At 40.7% G+C, this 26599-nt stretch overlaps 1 protein-coding gene and 1 pseudogene across 1 annotated transcript in view; one reads left to right on the top strand and one right to left on the bottom strand.

Annotated features, from left to right (window-relative positions):
• Positions 1-26599, top strand: part of LOC126413265 (zinc finger protein 358-like) — a 526926-nt gene that overhangs the window by 250831 nt on the left and 249496 nt on the right. The window lies entirely within an intron of this gene.
• On the bottom strand, positions 7088-7204 carry LOC126413571 (5S ribosomal RNA; annotated as a pseudogene).

The following is a 26599-nucleotide window of genomic DNA, read 5'->3' as shown; positions in this document are numbered from 1 at the left end:
CCCCGGTGACGAAGTTTGTTGAGACGACCATAGCCATAATGTAGCAAAACTGTGATTCATCCAATGAACGGACACGACTCTGTCGATGCACCGACCAACGCCGATGGTTCCGTGCCGACTGCAATTGTAATTGACTATATCATTGGGTCAACGTGTGAACACGTACTGGCAGTCTGCTGCGGAGATCCACGTTCAGACACCAGAGAAGCCTCCGAACCCCACATTCTGTGAAGAGTAGTTGACGTCCAACCATTTAGCACCTAGTGATAGTTTCACTGTCCTTCTACAGCTTTCCGTAGATGCTCATGACAGTATCTCGTGAACATTCGACCAGGTTCTCTTTTCTCTAGATGCTTGTTCACTCGCTCTGCGTAATAATAACCTGCTATTCGTCCTAGTCATTTATCTCAATAGATTTCTCCATTTGCAGTCCATATTGCCGTCAGACTCCGTTTATACACTTCTGTTACCGCGTCACGTGCCCACAACAACGCCGCCAGTGGTCATGACATTTTTGTTTATCAGTGTATGCTGGCAAACGACGTAAGAATCTACGTAGTTGTCGAAATAGTTATCTCCTTATTCCGTTTTGAAATAGTCGCATGGAGTGAGATTGGTTCAAATGGCATCACATGATCCTTGTTCCGAGTGGTCATCACCATCGTTATCATGTTGTTGACGCGTCCCGACATGTTTCAGCACTTGTGAAAATGCACCGTGAGACACGGAAAGTGTTACGCCATGGACCACCAGTCCGATATTTAATAAACAGTGTAACGACCCTCATCAACTGGCCGTTATCAAACGATGGAATTTTAATGTCATTCGAAAGTGATGTCAGTCATCAGCATCAGGAAGAATAAATATAAATTTTAACCACAAAACCAGCATACCAGTTCTTTTGATATGGAATCACTTTTAATTATGATTTGATCGAACTATACAGAACGAATAAAACTAAATGGATGACATTTAAAAAGAAATTCAGCTACTCTTTCATAAAGATGATTTATTGATGCATTTCATTCACTTACATTTTGTGTTGTTTGTAAGTAATTAAAACTTCCCTGTGAAGAATGTTAGAGAGGTAAATCATGTTTCAATGTAGTTAAATTTATCTGAAAATCTTGGCCTCCCTTAATTTACTGTAAAGTGGGAGTTCATAAGAGGCTCTGACCCCGGTTTTACGAACTGAAATGTTGCCCCATTATATCAAATCTGACACTTGTCTAAGTAAAAGCAATCTGAATGAGAGGGTTTAAGTTTTTGAGTGGCTTGGTGTTTCGCAAAGCGCAATGGCACAAAAAAGGATTGTTAACAAGAGTCAACTAGGACAAACTGAAATTAGAATGTTCACTGTTGATCTCATGCATCTACTAACGATAAAAATATTCAAATGTGTGTGAAATCTTATGGGACTTAACTGCTAATGTCATCAGTCCCTAAGCTTACACACTACTTAACCTAAATTATCCTAAGAGCAAACACACACAGCCATGCCCGAGGGAGGACTCGAACCTCCGCCGGGATCAGCCGCACAGTCCATGGCTGCAGCGCCCAGACCACTCGGCTAATCCCGCGCGGCTACTAACGATACACGTAAACAAGTTGCACCTTATAAATATAATCTGCACAGTCCAAATGATTTTGCCATTTGTGCTCTACATACCCAATAATCTGAAAAAGTCAGAGCACAGATTAACTTGATGCCTTCTTCTCTACTGCCTGTTATCTCAAAAACGACACGTAGCTGAGATTGCTACTTAATACGTTTGCAAACATAACTTAGGGAATACTATTTCTCTCACATTTACATACAATTAAAATAAGTGGGTTTCCTGTCGAGGATGACTTTCTTGGGTGAACACAGGAGCAATTCGGAACAAATGAAAGGATTCATTTAAAAAAGACCAGGAGACAAGATTATAAATTCGTAAGATCCCAACTGCACTCAGATGTAATTAATTATCAGAGTTGATGTAAGAGATAACATACTTAATGTGTGTTGTGAATATAGTAACTCAATGCTACTATTAATATAGCCCAAATATCCACAGCAGGAGAAAACCATTTCCATGATACAGTTCCTTAATGGTAGCTGATTTGCACGCTTGCAACTGAACACTTGTCGCCGCTCTTTCAACAGTGTCCGAGCCGGCAGACGAGGGGAAGTGTTTACTAGTTATCGGGAGCTCCAACCTTAGACTCGTTATGGACCTAATTACTCAGAGAGCGCTCAGGATTGGAAAGAAAGCCAGTGTACACTTCCTACCTATGCTGGGGGGCTCAACCAAGATGTCGAGGCGGACATGCCTGCCGGTATCGAGAGTGCAGGGTGCAGTCGTCTGCAAGTTGTGGCTTACACCCCATGAATGATGTCTGCAGCATGGTTTCTCAGGCCATGCTCAATTCATACAGGTAACAGACGGAAGTGGTGAAGGCTGCTGGCATGAAGCTTGGGATGTAAACAGAGCTCGCAATTTGCAGTACTGCTCCCAGATTTAATTTTTGAATGCATGGTGGCTGTTCCTTCGAAAGAACAGATCCTGCAGCTGTGAAATACTATCTCAAATTGAAGGGGGACCAGCTGCAACGGGACATTAAGCCTAATAATCAGCGACGAACGAAAATGTGTACGGGATCCGGAATTTCTGCGTCATAGTTGGGGGATTTGTAGGACTCCCCTTGATAGGGCAGGGGTACACCACACAAAGGAAGCACCTTCTCGAGTAGCAGAGTACTTGTGGAGTGGAGGTGAGGTTCTTTTTCACTAGGTTCTAGTTTGAGATTCTCTGTTAAACACACGCCAGTCAATGGGCAGCAACAGAAGTCAGACTACGTTTAGACTAAAAGCACTTCTACTGTCAAAATCTTATCAGTAGATAGAAGCATTTGTAACAAATCTCCCGAATTTACTGTCCTCCAGGAACTTTCTGGCGCTCAAATTACACTTGGGACCGAGAGGTGGCTGAGACCCGAAGTGAATGGCTCTGAGACTCTGAGATGTTTAGCGAATCTCAGAACGTATTTCAGAAAGACAGATTAGATGCCATAGAAGTGGAGTGGGCTGCGCATTGCAGTTAATAAAAGCATTGTCTCTATTGAGGCCGATATTCAGTATCACAGTGAAGTTATCTGGTCCCGTAAGTGAAACCAAGTTCACTGTTAGATGATTTTACTGGCCGCCCACTTCTGCTGTGACAGTTCTAGAGCCATTAAAAAAGTCCACGGTCAGTAGCGCTTAAATCCCTAGTAGGTTAGTAGATATTTGTGCGTCTGCAAAAATATCTAGTTGGAGGCGACTTTAACCAATCGAGTATAGACTGTCATTTATGTGGACTCACTTCACGGTCTACAGACAGACAGTCGTGCTTTTGTACACTTTTCTGAAACTGTCTTGAGCAGTAGCTACAAATAGGATGGACCTTATCGACAACGTCAGTATAGAACGAATAGCGATCATGATCTCATAATAGCAACTGTGGCTACGGAAGTTAATAAATCAGTTAACAAGACTAGGAGAGTGTTTCTGCTAGAAAGAGCAGATACGCAGTTGTAAGCATCTCAGATACGGAGTAAACTGGCGTCACTAGTAGGATGGGAGTAGAGGAATTATGGGCAAAGTTTAAGCAGACTGTAAATCGTAGTCTGGAGAGCTATGTCCATAGTAAGTGGATTAAAGCTGGAAAAGACAAACCACGGTTTAATAATGAGATTAGGAAAATGCTGCGGAAGCAGAGACTGTTGCAATCTAGGTTCAAAAGAGAACACGCAAATGACGAAATGCAAAGTTTAGTAGAGATTTGTGCGTCTGCAAAAAGATCTATGCTACAACAGCTTCCACCGTCATACCTTACAGAAAGATCCGGCAGAGAAGCTGAGAAATATTCTGTTGTTGTTGTTGTGGTCTTCAGTCCTGAGACTGGTTTGATGCAGCTCTCCATGCTTCTCTATCCTGTGCAAGCTTCTTCATCTCCCAGTACCTACTGCAACCTACATCCTTCTGAATCTGCTTAGTGTATTCATCTCTTGGTCTCCATCTACGATTTTTACCCTCCACGTTGCCCTCCAATGCTAAATTTGTGATCCCTTGTTGCCTCAAAACATGTCCTACCAACCGATCCCTTCTTCTAGTCAAGTTGTGCCACAAACTTCTCCCCAGTCCTATTCAATACCTCCTCATTAGTTACGTGATCTACCCACCTTATCTTCAGCATTCTTCTGTAGCCACATTTCAAAAGCTTCTATTCTCTTCTTGACCAAACTGTTTATCGTCCATGTTTCACTTCCATACATGGCTACACTCCATACAAATACTTTCAGAAACGACTTCCTGACACTTAAATCTATACTCGATTTTAACAGATTTCTCTTCTTCAGAAAAACTTTCCTTGCCATTGCCAGTCTACATTTTATATCCTCTCTACTACGACCATCATCAGTTATTTTACTCCCTAAATAGCAAAACTCCTTTACTACTTTAAGTGTCTCATTTCCTAATCTAATTCCCTCAGCATCACCCGATTTAATTTGACTACATTCCATTATCCTCGTTTTGCTTTTGTTGATGTTCATCTTATATCCTCCTTTCAAGACACTGTCCATTCCGTTCAACTGCTCTTCCAAGTCCTTTGCTGTCTCTGACAGAATTACAATGTCATCGGCGAACCTCAAAGTTTTTACTTCTTCTCCATGAATTTTAATACCTACTCCGAATTTTTCTTTTGTTTCCTTTACTGCTTGCTCAATATACAGATTGAATAACATCGGGGAGAGGCTACAACCCTGTCTCACTCCCTTCCCAACCACTGCTTCCCTTCCATGTCCCTCGACTCTTATAACTGCCATCTGGTTTCTGTACAAATTGTAAATAGCCTTTCGCTCCCTGTATTTTACCCCTGCCACCTTTAGAATGTCTTTTGTAAAATCGTTAAGTAGTTTTAAATTTCACTTTCAAGACATCCTTTACGCAGGAGAACCGTACAAACATACTGTCGTCTGACTATCGTACAGACCCCCCATGTGGAAGGCACACCACTAAGCAAGTGACTGCTGCATATAAGCAGCACAAAAGAACCTACAAAATTACAGACTAATATCCCTAACATCGATTGCTGTAGAATCGTTGACACATTCTCAGTTCGAATATAACAAATTTTCTTGAGGCCCTAAATCGTATGTACTCGAGTCAGCATGTTTTTCGAAAGCATCACTCGTGCCAAACTCAGCTTACCATTTTCTCACACGATATACTGCGAACTATGGATGGAGGGTAACAGGCAGATTCCGTATTTATAGATTTCCGGAAAGCGTTAGACACGGTGCCCCATTGCAGGCACGTGAGAGCATACAGAACAGGTTCACAGATATGTGAGTGGCTCGTCGGTGAGTACGCATCAGAAACAAGGGTATCATCAGGAGTGCCCCAGGAAAGTGTGACAGGACAGCTACTATACTCTCTATACGTAAATGATTTGATGGACAGGGTGGACAGCAATCTGCAGTCGTTTGCTGACGATGCTGTGGTGTACGGTAAGGTTTCCACCCAGAATTGTACTGCTCTAGCAGACTGAAGCTCTTTGAGGGTTGCAGGTGATTGTCGCAATGTGCATGAATACGCAGCAGGTAAGATGTCATACGTCAAATCGATGTTCTTGAAATTACCTCTGTATTAATAAAAAAAATTTCATTCACTCACATTGGAATCCCTGTACGAGCACAGTTTTCGATGCAACTAAAAACATTTCTAGTGTACCTGCTATCAAACACATCAGAAAATTAAAATGTTGTGGTCTTGCCAGAGCTATGTTGTGCAGCATAGAAATTAACGTGGAATTTGTATTATGTAAATTTATGTTACTGGTGAGAGACGTTCCATTGAAATCCTGAAGCAGCCTGATAACATCGCTAGAGAGGACATTTACACGCTCCGACTTCTTGATTTTCAGCGATTCCAATACAAAAAAGACGCGTATGATCGTAGTGTTGATCCCACGCTAGTCCCTACCGCGACCAGCTAAACAAATACCGCATTAACTGCTGACGTCACCTTTATGTAATGGCAGTGGCAAGCTTCTATCTGATTTGTGTTGCCCTGCCAAATTCCAGCAAGCCGTGTAACCAACGTACGGTCTGCCACACATTCCCTTACTCTCCGTACCTTCAACCACTGGTGTTTTAGTGTCACTAAAGTTGAAGAAATCTAACTTCGGTGGCCTTATGATACCATCAGAAACACCATCTTTCTACTTTACTATTTTAAGGATGACGCACATAGATGGGTTTTAATTATTTTTACACCGGCTGCCGAAGTCCACGTATTTTAATGATTGCTGTTTCCTTGAACGATGTTTCTAACATTTCTCAAGGCGCAGAAATTAAGAGATTTTTGATCCCTGTATGGCCACAAGGAGGAAGGGAAAAGCAGTACTGTGCGAAGAATGTGAAGAAATGCACAAAGAAATCGACGGTCGTCGGAAATACTGATTCAGCATATTTAGGGTGTTTCAAAAATACTTTTACAAATTTCGGCGACAGGATAATTACACCAAAACAACTAACAATCTCGTAAACATGAGCTTAAAAACGTACACCTTAAGAACTGTGAGCACTTACTCACCTTCGCTAATGAACCTCATAGCTCTTAAGGTAAGTTTTTCGAACCCATGTTCACCATACATTGTTTCCTACTTTTAATCCATACTACCTCCTCCCAAAATACGAAGACCAAAGAGCTTGCAGCAGAGGAAATATTTTTAAAGTACCGAAGGCGAAAAAAAATTGCTCTGGCACTATGGGACTTAACATCTATGGTCATCAGTCCCCTAGAACTTAGAACTACTTAAACCTAACTAACCTAAGGACATCACACAACACCGAAGGTGAACATGGTCTCATATCTCTTAGCATTCCGTCTTCAGACCACGAATGGCCTACCGGGACCGCCGTGTCATCCTCAGATGAGGATGCGGATAGGAGGGGCGTGGGTCAACACACCGCTCTCCCGGTCGTTATGATGGTATTCTTGACCGAAGCCGCTACTATTCGGACGAGTAGCTCCTCAATTGGCTGAGTGCACCCCGAAAAATGGCAACAGCTCACGGCGGCTGGATGGTCACCCATCCGAGTGCCGACCACGCCCGACAGCGCTTAACTTCGGTGATCTCATGGGAACCGGTGTATCCACTGCGGCAAGGCCGTTGCCTCTCATATTTGTTAGGGTATGCAATTTATATTCCATGTTAATCCGACATTTTTTTCTTGTTTTGGTTTAAGTAGCTTGTTCCCAACGTTTTGAGGCATCATATATCAGAGTCAAGACGCCCTTCGGCGAAATTAAATCAAGTACTTCAACATCAAAAGAGCAGTTGGAATTTTTCTTTTAAATGCAGAGGTGAGAACAGATAGGTGGGAAGAGTACACTGAAGGTCTCTGCGAGGAGGAGGAATTGTCTGATGACGTCATAGAAGAAAAAAGTGGAATCGATATGAAACACACAGTAGATTCAGTATTACAGTCGGAAATGAAATCTGCTTTGGAAGGCTTGCGATAAAAAATGGCAAAATGGATGTGCAATATTGCTTCTGAACTTTTAAAGTCAGTGGGAGAAATAGTAACCAAACGAATACTCTTGTTGGTGTGTATAATCTATGTAATTGGGGCATACCATCAGAGTCACGGAACAATATCGTCCACACAACCCTGAAGATAAGAAGGGCATTGAAGTACAAAAATTATCGCTCAATTACTTTAACTGATCATGCATCCAAGTTCCTGCCGGGGATAATATGCAGAAAATTGGAGAGGAAAATGGAGGATATGTTGGATCGTCGTCCAACACACGATCGGTTTGGCTTTCGGAAAGTTAAAGGTACCAGAGAGACAGTTCTGATATTGTAGTGGATAACTGAAGCAAGAGTTAAGAAAAATCAAGGATTTAACTGGAAAAAGCATTTTAATTCTGAGACAAGTTGGTTCAAATGGCTCTGAGCACTATGGGACTTAACATCTTTGGTCATCAGTCCCCTAGAACTTAGAACTACTTAAACCTAACTAACCTAAGGACATCACACTCATCCATGCCCGAGGGAGCATTCGAACCTGCGACCGTAGCGGTCGCGCGGCTCCGGACTGAGCGCCTAGAACCGCGAGACCACCGCGGCCGGCTGGGACAAGTAGGTAGGTTGTAGGGAAAGACCCATAATTTACAGCATATACAAGAACAAAACGAGACAATAAGATTGGAAGACCGAGAACTGAGTGCTCGGTTAGCAAGCCTGCAAGACAGGGATGTTCTCTTTCCACCCTAGTGCTAAATGTATACATCGAAGAAGCAATGATGGAAGTAAAAGGACGGTTCAAGAGCGGGATCGAAATTTAGGGTGAAAGGACAACAATGACAAGATTGGCTGCTGACATTACAATCTTCAGTGATACTGAAGAAGATTCACAGGAAGTGTTGAATAAAATGAACTGCCTAATGAATACAAAACACCGACTGAGGGTAAACTGGAGAAAGAAGAAGGCAATGAAGATTGTTAGAAGTCAGTTGGGCGATAAACTAAACATCAAGATTGGTGATCATGAAATAGAGGAAGGTAAGTAATTCATTAACTTCAAAACAAAACAACAAATGATGGACAAAGGAAGGAAAACATCAAAACCTGATTAGTATGGGCAAAGTGCATTCCTGGCCAAGAGAAGTCTGCTGGTACCAAACATGAGCCTTAATCTCAAGATGAAATTTCTCAGTAAATGCGTTTGAGGCACAGCAGTATAAAGTAGTGAATCACAGAATGTGGAACACCGGAAATGAAGAGAATAGAAGCATCTGAGATGTGTTGCTATAGAAGGGTTTTGAAAGTTCTCCGCGGAGTTGACGAAGATAGGGACAAATGGAAAATATGAGATGAAGAGATTGTCACAAGGTGGGCCGCTTGAAATAAAATAAAGGTAAATGAACATAAGAAGAGAGACGGAATTTTAGCCGATGGAATTCTGTATATCCCAAGCTGCAAAACGGGGGGAGGGGTGGCGATTAATTGCTATCGCACTGCAGCATTCTTATTAAAATTTTTAAAGTTAAAAGATTTTTTGTTTTTCTGTTTGCTCTGAGATAGCAGTTAATGTGGCACTTCAGTATTTACTACCATGTTTAGATCTGTGGAAACTACTCATAATTACATCTGTGAAGCAAATTTTCAAACGTCGTTAAGACCTACTAAGGTTATATTAATAAGACGGAAGCCGGTCATTTTCTGTTAAATCAGAGATGAAAATCCTCGAATAAGAACGTTTTATCGTAATTACTGATCGCGGTATATGCTCCTTCCGTCCCTTGTTAAATTTATACGAGAGTATTAGAGGCTATTTACCACAGCAAATAGAGGATTTGGAAGGTTTTTGAATACCAAGTAATCCGATCAGCGGCAAGAAGAAGTGAAAATTTTTGTACGATATATGCGATGGAACACCATTTGTAATTCAAGAGCCGTAAGAAAGCTTGCATCACTGGGCGAGGTAGGCCGGTAGGTCAGCTGTCAGGCTTTTTACTTTTAACACTTTTATTCGCCGGCTGTTTGAGATGCGGTACATAAGACAGTTCTTTTTCTTTATTTATTTTCAGTGAACCGTCAACGAGCTAGAAATGGCAAAGAGTGAATCGCAGTTGACGATATACACTAAGAGAATTCAGGTTCCAGCATTAGCTTTACAATTCAAGGGAAACATCACGAAATTCTTGGTCCGAACCGGGGAATTGGAGCCGTTCTCAATTTGTTTCTAAGACAACATGTACCAGACAAAAATATAAATCCGTAGTGTGTGTTTGTGAGCGTAACAATGTCGATGATTTTTTTCGAGATGTGTAATTTACCTAATGTACCTTCTGCTTTTCTAATATTTTTGTTTTTTGAGGGCAAACAAATATTTATCTCAAAATGGTTTCTTCAAATAGTGGAAAGCTGATACATCAGCTTGTTTTATTTACGACTTATCAATTTCAAACATAGATAGCATCCGATTTACGTAGTATCCACATATATTATAAAAGTTGATGTATGTATGCTCCACATCTCCTTCCGAACCACCTGTAAGATTCCATCCAAATTTGGTATACGTATCACTTACTGTCTGGAAACAATTGTTGTGGAGGAAAGAAACGCCTACATATCTGAGGGATGGGAATGGGGGTGAAAAAGTAACCTATATCGCTGCGCGCAAATAGGCAGACTATATTCATCCAGCATTCCAAGTTGAGAGCATTTAGTGACTTGTAACAAACTTGGAACTTAATTTCAAACTCTTACGAAACTTTTCTCCACGACAGTCACCCCCCCCCCCCCCTCCTCGAAAATGATGAAAAGGGAAATATTTGTCGCTCACTACATTGTCGATGATCATGCAGTAAAACTGCCGCATCCTGCATGACCCTTTAATTAATTACTTATCTACTACAAATTCTACTCGCAACACATTTTGCAGACAGTATTCGCATATTCCACTGAATTTAACTGCAAAATTATATCTTTCTACGACACATATTTCAGGCGATATGACGTCATAAACATTCACCTCCATGAAGACGAAAGAGGAGGTCGATATTCGTTAGAGATACAGGGAGAACATGCGTACAAATATGTGGCAAATACTTCAAACGTATGTGACAGATGCGTACACGGGAGAATCTGAGAGTAAAAGTCTCCTCTTCAACCCCTGGATCTATTTCTACTAATCTTGGTGCACATACTTACTGTCGGAAACTGTGGTGGTGAAAACTATCAATATACTATTCGGATAGGGGTAATGGGCAGAAAATTTGTGGGGGGGGGGGGAGGGAGGGAATGAAGAGACGGGAAGACAGAGAAGGGGAAGGTGGTGATGGAGACAGATAAGGATGAGACTGACAGAGAGAGGAGGAGAGTTGAGAGGAGGGGGAGGCGAGAAGGTGGAGAGAGAAAAAAGGTAATAAGCGATGGACAGAGGGAGAAACGAGGAGATGGAGGAGGAGCAGAGGGGCTGATAGAATCCTGGCTTAAATAAATACCCAGGCACACCAGGTGCTCAGTTAGTGTATATGAAATATGTGTGATCTGCGTGTATGTGAGCAAAGTCACGAGTAAAAATTTTTTGACGGACATCATCTTTACGCCAGTGACTGCCATAGGTTTTTATTACACTATTGCAATTTCGGCCTTAGGCCATTATCAAGTGATACTATGGCTTTGAGCCATATCAACGGAATGTAAGTTGACACATTTGTATGTCGTTGTCAATACTGTTAAATACACTCGTGACGCTGTTACACAGTGCGAGCACACGTGAAAAGCTGCAGCTAACACTGGATCCATTTCAACCAAGCTGAGTACATATGTTGCCTGCTATCTGCAATGAAATACTGAATGCGAGATAAACACCAAGGTCCTACTGGGTTGAGGGTGATAACATGGAGAGAGAGAGAGGCGAGGGGGATATTAACAGAAAGAGAGTAGGAAGGAGGAGATGCGCACAAATAGGGAGAAGGGCGATATCTACAGAGAGAGGGAGTGGCGGAAACTGTGATAAAAGGAAGAGGAAGAGATAAACGAAGAGAGGGCAGACGTCGAGATGGGGAGAGAAAAAATGGTGTGAGAGAGGTGGGAGAAACTGAATGAGCAGCATGAGGAGATGGAGATGAGGAGGAGGAGGAGGAGGAGGAGGAGGAGGAGGAAGAGGAGGAGGAAGAGCAGGAGGAGATGAACCTGGACGGGGTGGGGAGGACGAAGAGGGGTTGGAGGAGACGCACTTAAATTTTTCACGAACTATATTGTCTTTCATCGAAGGATTACCATTTAATTTCGAATATTTATTTGATAAAATTCTACGAAAATTGGTAGCACCAGCATCTAGTGCGCGATCTCCTTTACAGATGCGTAACATTTCATTACCATAGAACAGTTTCACTAAATCCAACCCTACTATTCGCCATCCTCAACAATGATTTAACGTGTTCGTCCCATTTCACATTATTTCCTGACATTACTCCTGAATACTTATACCATGTGATGTGTTCAACTTGTTCACCACCAAGAACAACAACAATCACAATTCGGCGATCTGGTCCGGCTGTGCCAATCGGTCATCTGACCACCGTGTCATCCGCTGTCAATGGCTCGGATGCGATTTGGAGGGACGTGGGTTGTCAGTTTTCTTGGCTTTGTGAAAGACACTACCCGAACCGGTCTGCATCAGTTGGGTCTTCCGAGAGGCCGATCACTCCCCATGGACTCAGATGATGCAATGAAAACTGTCGCGCGGATGAATAACGTGACGAAAAGGTTGGGCTTGGAAAATCAGCTCTGGTTGTTGGTCCTTTCAAAAAAATTAATAGTGTCAATGAAAATGGGGTTCACCATCTACTAAAGTTAAAGTTCGGTTCCATTCGACTCCAATTTGTTATAAAACCTCTGTGTTAAAAACATCTTATTGAGAGCAGTAACACACAGAGCAAATAAAAAACAACTAATCCTTATGAATAATGATCAGTCTAATCTATTGATTAATTCAGCTGACAATGACTGCAGGAAATAAGGAAGAAAGGGATACTCGTTATCTTACAATCACTGATAAAGAGGAACGATAATGGTATTTGCACGGTGAAGGCTCCTACCTTGCCACAGGGCATAGGACGTCATATGCAACTACCATAACTAACTGGGTCTTTAATGAGCCTTGGAACTTCTGACCAAAAGTATCACGATTCCCGGATCTAGATAGAACTACATACCTACAGAAAGATTAATAACTCTAATCTCGGTCGTCTGTGCTGCAGATTCTCCTTCAGATTTAAGCTGTACGATGGAGAGGTATGGATGACTGCTGACAAATTTGTCAATGGATATCGCGTTCCCTCTCAGAAGTAACCCCATCTCCATTCATAATCACGAATGGAACAGGAGAATGAGTGCGCTCTCGTAGAAGTGTAGTACCCAAATGTTCTTGAAGATCTGTCGAACCAGAGTGTCCTCAACCGAGCTGTATCCTCTCGGCTCTCCCTCAAGATTACGTAATCTATTTTTTGCCAATGGAAAGACTCCGCTAAATTCTGGACAACGAAACTGTTAGTATCGAAACTTCTAAACTCACCTCGTAGAAATAGTTTCATCAGCTACCCAATAGGTAACATTTGCACGAGCACAGATCCTAAACGTTAACACAAAATTTCCATTCTTCACGGATGTCTTTATTTCCGTCAGTCTGCACTTATCCTGCGTTTGTAATTTTCAGAAAGCAACCACTTTCTTAGGGGCAGCCAATAGAGCTCTTTTCTGAGTTTTATACAACACGAGAGGTCATCCATCGCCTCCACGAAAGCAGGAAAGTAATGACTAAACCATGTCTCTTCCCCTGAAAGAAAAACAAGACAGAAATATTTATCTGCGAGTGTTGTCCCTCTCTCCTGCTCTCTAGGAAGGCTGCCTGCCACGGCAACTGTGTAGAGCCGTATTCTGACCGATAAGCTTTGAGTTGCGAAAATCGGCAGTGTTCTACACACAGTCAAGTTTTTGCCATAGTTTCAAAGTAGTTCAATGAATTCTCCTGCTTTACTGCCACTGTATTCACGAAAGACGCCTGCAACCACTGGCAGTCCTCATGGAGCCCGTCGAGAAACGGGACAGCTCCCACCCCCCCCCCCCCCCTCCACCCCCCTCCCACCCCAACCCCAGAAGCTACTGTGGAGTCACCGAGCCTCGCCTGTTACTTCCTTACCTCATTACGCTGCCCAGGCATGCGGCTACAGCAAAATTTCACTTCCAATTGCTATCCAATGTGGAGAGAACCTTAAAGTGGGAATTGCCAGCTTAATCGTTGCAATCTCAAACGTGGCAATAAATAGTGCGTATTAAGCTACATTTAGAATGCTTCTGATCGTAGCGTTAATGTTGACTTTTGATATAGCATGAAGGGGTGCCTGTCTTATGATTCCGATGTAATTTGTATTACTATGTGGCAGTACTGACGAATCCATGAATTTTATTATCCAACGCCATTGGTTTTCTACTTCTTAGAATGATATTGTAAATGCTTTTATGAACCTGATGATAGTCTGTGGAGCCGGCCGAAGTGGCCGTGCGGTTAAAGGCGCTGCAGTCTGGAACCGCAAGACTGCTACGGTCGCAGGTTCGAATCCTGCCTCGGGCATGGATGTTTGTGATGTCCTTAGGTTAGTTAGGTTTAACTAGTTCTAAGTTCTAGGGGACTGATGACCCCAGCAGTTAAGTCCCATAGTGCTCAGAGCCATTTGAACCATTTGATAGTCTGTGGACCGAAACGGGTCGTTCAGTAAGGACATTTTATAAGTAATGGTGTTAGCGATAAATCATGACGTTCTCAAGTAAGTACGGAATGTTAAGTCGAAGAATATTCTTCTCGGGTATGCAGCCGGATCATAACGTCTTCATGACACAATATTTCCGCGGTCCAACTGGCCGCCATCTTCAGGTGAGAGTGCTGGTGCACGAACTCGCCGGAACTGACTTCACAGCGAGAGCGGCGGCCCCTATATAGGCCAGCATAAGACCCACAACGCGTGCGCGAGAAGGTGCCGTAACTGCCCTCTAGCGCAGTAAACATACCGCGCCGCCAGTGGTGGAAATAGGCGAAACCGAGATTTCACTGTCAAAAATTAATTTTTTTTTTCTTATTCCGACGATCGAAACACAGACCGTTGTTTTTTGATGTCAGATAACACCGGGTCCCAAGTCTTACTTAAAAGATAGCCCTTGTCTCTATTAAGAAGATTGTCAGATAAACGAATCTCTATGGATTCTTTTAAAACACAGTCCCAATAGCGAGATGCAGGGGCAACCATTTGCGTCTTGTCATAGAGCATTCTGTGTCCTTCGGTGAGACAGTGCTCCGCCACTGCAGATTTCTCAGGTTGAAGCAGCCGTGTGTGCCGCTGATGCTCAACACATCGGTCCTGAATGGTCCGGATTGTCTGCCCAATATAAGCCTTCCCACAGTGGCAAGGGATCTTGTACACACCGGGCTCCCTCAAACCCAAGTCATCCTTTACAGAGCCAAGGAGCGCTCTAATCTTGGCTGGCGGACGAAAACTACTTTTGATATGGTATCTTTTCAGAATTCTTCCTATCTTCGAGGAAATGCTCCCAGCAAAAGGCAGAAAGGCCACCGATTTGCAGGTATCTTCTGGTGGTTCAGGCGAAGGTCCATACTGAAAAGCACGACGGATCTGTTTATCTGAATAGCCATTCTGCTTGAACACAACCTTAAGATGGTCCAATTCTTCTGTCAAGCTTTCTCCATCTGAAATGGCATAAGCTCTTCTCGCCAACGTCCCGTACGCTGGAATGATGGATGACAGCTAGAAGCATGCAGGTAATGGTCCGTGTGCGTAGGCTTTCGATAAACACTGTGTCCCAGTGTCCCATCATCCTTTCTGTACACCAGAACATCCAGAAACGGAAGCTTCCCATCACTTTCCACCTCCATGGTAAACTTGATGCTAGGATGCAGGGAATTAAAATGATCTAGGAGGCGGTCAAGAGCTTCTCTCCCATGAGGCCACACCATAAACGTATCGTCAACGTACCTCCAAAAACAAGTTGGTTTTAAGGACGCCGTCTTCAGCGTCATGTCCTCAAAATCTTCCATACAAAGATTGGCGACTATTGGGGACAATGGGCTCCCCATAGCCACCCCGTCAGTCTGTTCAAAATATTTGTCATTAAATAAAAAGTACGTCGACGTCAGCACGTGGCGACAAAGCCTGGTTGTTTCCTCATCCAGTTTCTCACCAATTAATTGCAAGGATTCTTCCAGAGGAACCCGGGTAAAAAGCGACACGACATCAAAGCTCACAAGTAAATCCGAGGGACTAAGAGACAAGGACTTCAATCTCTGAATAAAGACCATAGAATTGGAAATGTGATGTTCGCATTTACCGACGTGAGGGCCAAGAACAGATGCTAAATACTTGGCTAGATTGTAGGTAGGAGCACCCAAATTACTCACGATCGGACGAAGCGGGACCCCTTTCTTATGAATCTTGGGTAGACCGTATAATCTCGGTGGCACGGCACGTCTTCTGTCACGTGATGACTATCTGGGAAAGATGGATCTCTTACTTGAAGACTCAGCATACAGATCATTGCAGGACGACCCAACTGAACGGATAAAACGGAAGACGCTTTCACTGCTGAAGAAGAGTTCTTTACCTGACGACGTTCTGAAAAAACTTCGTCCTGGTGCTGCCGTGCCACCGAGATTATACGGTCTACCCAAGATTCATAAGAAAGGGGTCCCGCTTCGTCCGATCGTGAGTAATTTGGATGCTCCTACCTACAATCTAGCCAAGTATTTAGCATCTGTTCTTGGCCCTCACGTCGGTAAATGCGAACATCACATTTCCAATTCTATGGTCTTTATTCAGAGATTGAAGTCCTTGTCTCTTAGTCCCTCGGATTTACTTGTGAGCTTTGATGTCGTGTCGCTTTTTACCCGGGTTCCTCTGGAAGAATCCTTGCAATTAATTGGTGAGAAACTGGATGAGGAAACAACCAGGCTTTGTCGCCACGTGCTGACGTCGACGTACTTTTTATTTAATGACAAATATTTTGAACAGACTGACGGGGTGGCTATGGGGAGCCCATTGTCCCCAATAGTCGCCAATCTTTGTATGGAAGATTTTGAGGACATGGCGCTGAAGACGGCGTCCTTAAAAACAACTTGTTTTTGGAGGTACGTTGACGATACGTTTATGGTGTGGCCTCATGGGAGAGAAGCTCTTGACCGCCTCCTAGATCATTTTAATTCCCTGCATCCTAGCATCAAGTTTACCATGGAGGTGGAAAGTGATGGGAAGCTTCCGTTTCTGGGTGTTCTGGTGTACAGAAAGGATGATGGGACACTGGCACACAGTGTCTATCGAAAGCCTACGCACACGGACCATTACCTGCATGCTTCTAGCTGTCATCCATCGTTCCAGCGTACGGGGGTCCTGCGGACGTTGGCGAGAAGAGCTTATGCCATTTCAGATGGAGAAAGCTTGACAGAAGAATTGGACCATCTTAAGGTTGTGTTCAAACAGTATGGCTATTCAGATAAACAGATCCGTCGTGCTTTTCAGTATGGACCTTCGCCTGAACCACCAGAAGATACCTGCAAATCGGTGGCCTTTCTGCCTTTTGCTGGGAGCATTTCCTCGAAGATAGGAAGAATTCTGAAAAGATACCATATCAAAAGTAGTTTTCGTCCGCCAGCCAAGATTAGAGCGCTCCTTGGCTCTGTAAAGGATGACTTGGGTTTGAGGAAGCCCGGTGTGTACAAGATCCCTTGCCACTGTGGGAAGGCTTATATTGGGCAGACAATCCGGACCATTCAGGACCGATGTGTTGAGCATCAGCGGCACACACGGCTGCTTCAACCTGAGAAATCTGCAGTGGCGGAGCACTGTCTCACCGAAGGACACAGAATGCTCTATGACAAGACGCAAATGGTTGCCCCTGCATCTCGCTATTGGGACTGTGTTTTAAAAGAATCCATAGAGATTCGTTTATCTGACAATCTTCTTAATAGAGACAAGGGCTATCTTTTAAGTAAGACTTGGGACCCGGTGTTATCTGACATCAAAAAACAACGGTCTGTGTTTCGATCGTCGGAATAAGAAAAAAAAAAATTTTAATTTTTGACAGCGATATCTCGATTTCGCCTATTTCCACCACTGGCGGCGCGGTATGTTTACTGCGCTAGAGGGCAGTTACGGCACCTTCTCGCGCACGCGTTGTGGGTCTTATGCTGGCCTATATAGGGGCCGCCGCTTGCGCTAGGAAGTCAGTTCCGGCGAGTTCGTGCACCAGCGCTCTCACCTGAAGATGGCGGCCAGTTGGACCGCGGAAATATTGTGTCATGAAGACGTTATGATCCGGCTGCATACCCGAGAAGAATATTATCAATTATTACGCCGGGAAAGCTTTCGTAGCCACATATTAAATCGAATGTTTACTTCCGCATTTTAACGACACAGTTTAGCACACGTGATGTATTTTTATCGCATTTATAACCATACTGTATGTCAGTAGTGAATGGTCCACATTTTATTTTTATTTTCGCTTCTGCTATGTGAAATGTAGCAGGACATTGTTGAAATGTCGGCTCGACTACCTATTTAAAGTCCAAAAAGCATTTTAGAAGATCAAGACTTCATCAATCAAGACACGAGAATCTGTAAAAACGATCGTGATAAAATGTAAATAAGAACAGAAAACTTACTTGGAGACGTCCTTCGAAATTTTGGCGTCCTAAGATGTATATCGATATCGCCGTAAACGGATAAAACAGATTAAAGTGAAATGGTTTATGTTGCATCACACTAATAGCTATTCATCTGCTCGGCTCATGTATCTACATGAAAGCCACACCCGAAAGACAAATATTGATGTAACTTGAGTAGACACTTTGTAACTATAAACAGGAAATCAGAGAGTTACCAAAGAACACAGAAAATGCAGGGAAACTTGGATTTTTAAATCCCACGAAGAACAGAATACCAACGGTATCACTGTAATTAAAGTCGCTAAGCAATAACTTTTATCTTTCTAATAACAGTCTTTGCAAATGTTGTTTGTGTCACCTGTAAGCTGATAATTTATTTTATTGTGACTTTTCAAGCTATGTATAGTAATTTTGTGCATGAAGAACTGTGAGGTCTTCATCACTTCTCGACTTAGGGTGACTAGTTTCATGAATGTGCACGGAAAGACCTGTGATTTTAAAATTATTAAGCCAAAGAGAAAGCCTCTGTGTTCCTTGAACCTCAACTTCAAGGGATTTTTGAAAACATAGTCAGCGATCTTAACCCATTATTTGGCAAATGGTGAAAATAAAAACAAAAAAATTTTCAGTGCTTATATTTATTTATTATGCTTAGAGAAATACAATTGAGTCAGTTTTAGAAATTTTTGACAGAATTATGAAAATTATCAAATGTTGCAACATTGCCAGCAGTAGACCACATTTATACATATTATAGAAAAAAAGTGTTTGCCAATTACCTCAAGCAGAAGGTTTCCTGTACGTGAATAATTTAATTTATACACACATTTATGCAGTCTTGCTGTGTAATAGAACTGTTTCATTTTCCCTTCTAGTTCTTTTTGCAATGGAACTTTTGGAAACAGTTCCTCTTTGAACGAAGCACAATACTAGATTTCATTCTGAACACATGACTGTAGAATATCCAGATGGACAATAACGACAACGACCTTTGGGACCGTATACAGGTCAACGCTCCAGATTATCAAATCGGATATCATGCGTAACAGACCCAGCTGTTGGATTTTTCCTTTCTTTTGTGGTGGTGTTATGTCTATTGAGGGCCTTCCTACTTTCCTTTTACCTGAAAAAATCAAACCATTGGCAATATCTGCCCTGAATGACTTCAATGAGGTCTTCTTGTCCAGAGATTCTCTTCGAAATACCGGCCAGGCATTTACTACACTCAGATCTAGCATAAATCCAAACACAGTGAGAATAAGACGCGATTACGATGGCAACCGCCGACATATCTATGAAAACACTATTTTCGTGGTGGAATTGTCATCCCTTGAGATATATTTCACAGTACACAATAATCTCTGATTATCTGATGCCTGCCTCACCGGGCTAGGACGCTGTTTCCAAGGCAACTATCGACGCACTTTAGTAACATCGTTCCGCTGCTATTACAGAAATATTGGTGTTGTTCCGCCATAGTACAGTTATTTTCTATGGCTGTGAACATCAGAGGACAGTAAAATTAAACGTATTTCTATGGCATTACATGAAGGGCTTATTTCAATAGTGGTACAAGTACATTACCTCCACTTTTCTGCCTATAATGATTCTGAAATTAATGATCCAAACAAACAGAAAGTAAGGTTCATCTCTAGCAAGAAGCCATATGCGCGAATATTTCTGGTATCTCAGCTGCAGATTTTTCAGCGCTCATTTGACTTTAGGACTCTGTATCTCAAATTGAAAAAAATGGACTTATACCACTATTGAAACAAGCCCATCACATAACCGTAACATATAACGTTTCGCCCTCTAGTACAATCTTTGTCAGCACCACTAACGTCCACAGCGGAATAGGACACGCTGGTCTCCCATTGCCAGAGACACAGCTAGCCAAACGTCAGACTATACATCTCGCCTCTACAAAGCCAAACTCATGGACAGGCTTCTACAGTCAGATTATGTTAGCAAAAGTTGTCGAGAGTTAGCAAATATGAAATATGTTGAAAGCTGGAAGTTGGTGTAAGTAATGGGCAAATTTCAGGGGCTTCTATCACATGTTGGTAACTCACTCAGCGGTGTGGGCTGTGTATTCTAACATGGGAACAGGCCCATGTGAAAATAAACGGTCTTGATTAAGCTTGGCGAATGTGTAGATGGAAAAACAATGCAACACATATGTTTGTTTTGTTTGGGTGCAGTTTCACTTTGAAGGTGTAAAACACACCCAGAAAAGTAATTTTTTATAGTAAGTTTGGAGCGAATGTTTGAAATGAAAATATATAAATCCTTCTCACATAAAAGTTGCAAACTTTGTTATCAAGTATTGTAATAATTTAAAATTTAGGAAAATACTGCATCAGCATTAATTAATTTTTAGAAATGAGAACCTCTGTTACAACTTAAATAAATGAAACTTCCAAGCCACATAATGCATGTGTAACCAAGATGGTTTCCGAAAGACAATTTTGGAAAACGAGTTTTACACAACATGTTGTCAGAGTATGTTTAATATACCTGATTAAAATGTCTAAACATCATTATTATTTTAATGAACTATTTTACTTATATTTGCTTTAGGTTTGAAATCGTTATTTTATGTTTACATTAACATTCATAATTTCTAAGTTTTCGTTCGACATATGTGATTTTTATTAATTGAAAATAATAAGTAATTCATTTTATGCTACAAAATCTTTTGAATAATAATAATTTGTACTCAAATGTTTAAATCCTAACTTTTTTATACTATCAATATAAAATGAGTGCAATTTCTTCACTTAATATACATAATGGAGAAAAAAATGTAAAACAAAATTTGGCAGGATTTCAAATTGTCACATGTGATTCTCTAAATATCATTATTTGTATCAGCATTTTTATATTCTTCACAAATTGCAACATCTTCTAAAACTTCAATGCTAATTAAAGCTATAGAAGCATGGCCTTTCTGATTGTACTTCTGACCAAAGAGCAGTTTTAGTAACTGGAGTCAGAGGTGTTTCCTAATCATGCCATTTCAGCTCTTATCATGACATTTCTATAGAAACTGGCATCCCTAACACACATTTCCTTAGAAATGTAATACCAGTATTTGTAGATTTTGATTTAACTATCTTTTAATATGCCTGTAACACAACATTTTCATAAAAATTTTCATTTCCTATTTCACCCTCTTAGGGGTTGAATTTCCAAAAAACAGTCAAACACATTTATTTTTATTCTATCAGAGAAATTGAATACAAATTTTCAGAAATTTTGTTTTGAAAATGCTGTCACAATGAAATATTTGTAAAAGAGCTTCCATCCTGTTATACCGAATTAGGGGTTGAACTTCCAAAAACACTGAAACATTTATATTTTCTGAGTAGTCTCGTTCTAAAAATGCTTTCATTGTGAAATATTTTCATAAAAACCTTCATTCCCCAGTTTCCCCAGACTTTTAATTTCCAGAAATTCTGAACCTCTTTTCCTTTAATTTTTAACAGAGAAGTCAAATTCCAGTTTTCATTGATGAGCCTTTAAAATGATTAAGCTAATATTGCTTAGTTAATTATTGATAATGAAATTTTTAAAATACTTTCAACTGCTGTTTTACCACTTCAGTTGATGAATTTCCAAACATGCTGAAGCAATAATTCTTTAATTTCTGGCCAAGAAAGCAATAGCAGTTTTCGAAGTTCTACTTTTAAATTTGACTTTCTAGTGACTTATTTTCAAAAATCCTTTCATCCCCCATATCGCTACCTTAGGAGTGAAATATCAAACTATTTTTAACGATGCCTATGGTATAAATTCCATGCACTATCCAAATTTCAAGTTTCTGTTCTTAGCAGTTTGAGCTGGGTAATTCTAAGACAGTGAGTCAGTCAGGCTCTGTTTCAATCCCTTAGGAATAGAATTTCCATAATACATTGAAACACATAATTATTTTATTTCCTAACAAGACATCAAACACAAATCTTCATTGATTGTCTTTAAATTTATTATAATGAAACATTTCCAGTAAAATCTTCATCCCCTATTTCAGCCCCTTAAGGGTTGAATTGTCAAAAAATACTGGAACAAGATTTTTTTAATTTTTAACAAGATGTCATATAGCACTTTTCATAGATGTAATCTCAACAGTACACAGTAGACCTTTGATAAGGATTTATTTAACTAAAGCCACTGTATCACCTTGTAAGGGCTTGAATTTTCAAAACTGTTGAAGGCTGTATTTTTTATTTCTGATTGAGAAAACAAATAACCATATCCATAGAGAAGTAACGGGAACATAGTTTCAAAATCCGTTTTATCTCCCATTAACTCCCTTAAGAGTGGAACTTTGAACAATGCCCTCTTGAGTGATGCCTGCATTATTAGATCCACACCCCCTCCAAATTTCAAGTTTCTATCCATAGCAGTTTGGGCTGCAGGGTGTTGAGTCAGTGAATGAGTCTGAACCAGTTTCACCTCTTTAGGGTTTTTTTTCCAAAACCATTGAAACAAATACTTTTTTATTTCTAAGTGAGAAATCAAATTCAAATTTTCACAGATTTAACTGCTTTCACAATGAAATATTTTATAAAACATTTCATTCCCCATTTTACCCTTTTACAGGTTGAATTTGCAAGGTAACTGAAATACATAATTTATTATTTGTAACTGAGAAGTCAAACACCAGTCTTCCTAGATGTTGCTTTAAGAATTCCTTAGCAGTCCTTTAATAAAAACTTTTACTCAATATTTCTTCCCCATAGGGATTAAATTGTCAAAAATGCTAAAGAACTATTTTTTTATTTCTAACCAAGAAGTCCAATCCCTATTTTCGTAGGTCTAGCTTCAGAATTGTCCTAATAACGATATATTTTGAAAAAAAACTTGTCATGTCCTACTTCACCCCCCTTATGGATGGAAGCTCGAAAAATGCCTTCATTAACGCCGCCTACAGTATAAGACTAACACCTTCTCCAAATTTCAAGTTTCTGTCCTTAGTGGTCTGGGCTGGGCTATGATGAGTTGGTCAGTAAGGACGTTGTCTTTCATATACGTTGAATGACTGCAGCTTTATTACATTGATTTTCAGGTGGAGATTGATATTACAGTCATTCAACAGGACTAAATCTGAAAATCTTCTCACAAAATTCTTCCAGTAGCGAAATACACATACATCCTCCAGCACCACCTGTGCTGCCAAGCCCTTTGAAATCAAGAGAGAAGATTTTCAGTCCTAGTTCTGTTGAATAACTGTGATATCAGTCTCCACTTGTGAAACAATACAGTTAAGCTGTAGTCACTACACATAATCCGTTCTCTTCCTCATGACTCACCACTGAACTGAAATGTACCTGATACAAATCAGGATATTTAAAGGATCACCTGTGACAATTTCATATCCTGCTGAATTTTATTTTATGTCGTGCTCTCTGTCGCGTATATTATGTGAGGAATTTCGTTCATTTTATGTGCATGATAAAAAAATACGTTTTAAGCATTTATTTACGGATTATCATTACAGTAATAATTTTTAGCATAATTATGAGTTGCTTATTATTTTCAGTTAACAAAATATATGTACGTGAATAGGTACACTAAAAAAACAAAGGTAAAACGTGAATGTGAAATGTAAAACTACAGTTTAAAACATAAAAGAAATGCAATTAAAATAAATGATTCGAAAAATAAAAGGTGTTTAAATATTTTGATTAGGTACACCGAAAATACTCTGACAGCGCATTGTGTACAGCTTATTTTAAATAAATTGTATTTAAGAAAGCTGCTTTATTACATGTGGATACATATGGTGTGAAAGTTTCTTAATTTATGTTGTAACTAAAGCATTCAAAATTAAGTAATGGTGGTCTGGTACTACGCAAATTTTCATATTCTTACAAAACTGGATTAAACAGTTTTCAAGAACGTTTATTACATATCAACCTTTAATTGAAAAACTTTTTATGTACAATAGTTTTGAAGATACTTCCTCTGAACATAACATGCCAAATTACATTTTGGGGTGTGTTTTATCCCTTAAAAGTGAAACCGGACACAAAAAATGTATTGCCAAGTTGCATCAAGATCGCTTACTTACACTTTAGAATGTTCAGTTGTAAATTTAGTTAATTCAGTTGTGCTATGCGCCCTCTACTGACTCGCTTTTTGTGTTTCGAACCTGTTCGGATTGTAACAGAATCATAGTATTTCATCGGATGGATGATCCGAAATGGTCATATGTTAGACATAAAAATTCTGTTTTTGAAACGTGTCTCGCTGTCTGGGTGCCATGGTGGACGCCCCCACGTGGCAGTCCACCAGCTGGACAGACCAACAACTTGCCCCCTGTCACTCTTGTCGTGTCCCAGGTTCATTAGCAACTACTCTATTACTGACTTTAAATGCACTTTCTCAGGCGCAGACAAGCGACTCGAGAATGTGAGTGGTCTTGTCATATGTCTCTTTCCCGTTGCAGTGCTGTTTGTACCCGATTTTGGAAGAACGGTTCGTTATCGGTCTGTAGATACCGTTATAATCTGCCGATAATTTTCAAACCAGGGCACATCCCGCTGCTGAGTGAAAGATTTTCCCCGGAAGCAGTACCCTGGGCCGTGGGGATTGCTTTCAAGGGGTTAGTCTAGCAAGATATGCAAGTGAACTTGTATGGAGTTCGAAGAGTAGGAAAGAAGTGGTGGTGTTCATGAACCGTGAGGACGAGTCGTGAGCTGTACTCGGATAGTTAAGTCGGTAAGTGTACTGCCCGCGAAAGGCAAGATTCCGAGTTTGGGTCCCGGTTCGACACCCAGTTTTAGTCGTCGGCGAATGACGCAGGCAGCCACAAATGCTTTTAAAATGTTTTATTTGAGTGCCATAACCCATAACCAGTTTAGTGCTAGCATGCCCATTTTCAGATGTAACTGAAAATATTAGCCCTTTGTCGATGGGTGTTGCAGCGGAAAGGTGTTTGACATTGAAATAAAACGATTCTGATGAATTTGGGCTTTCATTAAACTTTGACAAAACACAGTATATACAGTCCCACACAGTAAATGGAATGACACCATTAATAAATATAGAATTCGATCAGAAATCAGTAGCTAAGGTAGAATATTCAAAATTTCTAGGTGTATGAAATGATGAGGGGTTGAACTGGAGAAAACATACTGAGGATCTGCTGAAACGTTTGAGTTCAGCTACTTATGCTATTAGGGTCATTGCAAATTTTGGTGATATACATCTGAGTAAATTAGCTTACCACGCCTATTTTCATTCTCTGCTTTCGTATGGCATCATATTCTAGGGTAACTGATCATTGAGTAAAAGAGTGTTCATTGCACAAAAGCGTGTAATCAGAATAATTGCTAGAGCTCATCCAAGATCATCCTGCAGACACTTATTTAAAGAGCTATAAATCTTCACTGTAGTCTCACAATATATATATTCACTTATGAAATTTTTTATTAACAATTCGAACGAACTCAAAAGTAATAGCAATGTACATGGCTACAACACTAGGAGAAAGGATGATCTTCACTACTCAAGGTTAAATCTAACTTTGGCTCAGAAGGGGGTAAATTATGCTGCCACAAAAGTCTTTGGTCACTTACCTAATAGCATCAAAAGTCTGACAGATAGCCATATAGCATTTAAAAGGAAATTAAAAGAATTTCTTAATGGCAACTCCTTCTACTCATTAGATGAAATTTTGGGTATAGTAAGTGGGTAATTTCCCAACAAAAATAAAGTGTCATGTAATATTTTGTCTAATGTAATATCTTGTATAGACACCTTTTATTGACCTGACACTTTCCACATCATTACGAAGTGTCGTATTCATGATCTATGGAACAAGTACTAATCTGATCTAATCTAATCTAATCTCTAACCATCATAAACGCCTGAAGAGTTCACAAAATCCAGTACGGGTAATACAACACAACTTTAATTGCCAGGAAGTTTCAGAACATCGGGCAGTTCACTCAGAATGAAATATTTCTTCCCCATGACAAATCTCCAATGTGCATATCGCACTGCAGTTCAGGTTTCGCCACAGTAGCGTATTTGTAAGGAAATATGGCGTTGCTTCTGAGTCGCTCTGTGTATCATGATGTAGACGGAGTATTATACGATAGTGCCATTTTCTTTCTTCATTAATTTGGGCTAGATAACTCGAGAAATAAGTTGTGTTAACTACTACACCTCAGAGTATAACTTCAAATGGATTCGAATATCTGTGTCTGGATGATAGATATTCCCTATGACTGTCGAATTTGGACATCGCATTCCGTCACCGTGTGCCTGTTGGATATCAGGATATTGTAGATGGAGCCTTTCTCAGTTCGCCTGTTAC

This window comes from Schistocerca serialis, chromosome 7, assembly GCF_023864345.2.
Source record: "Schistocerca serialis cubense isolate TAMUIC-IGC-003099 chromosome 7, iqSchSeri2.2, whole genome shotgun sequence".
Taxonomy (NCBI): domain Eukaryota; kingdom Metazoa; phylum Arthropoda; class Insecta; order Orthoptera; family Acrididae; genus Schistocerca; species Schistocerca serialis.
The sequence above is the reverse complement of the archived record's forward strand: the minus strand, read 5'-3'. Positions and strand labels throughout refer to the sequence as shown.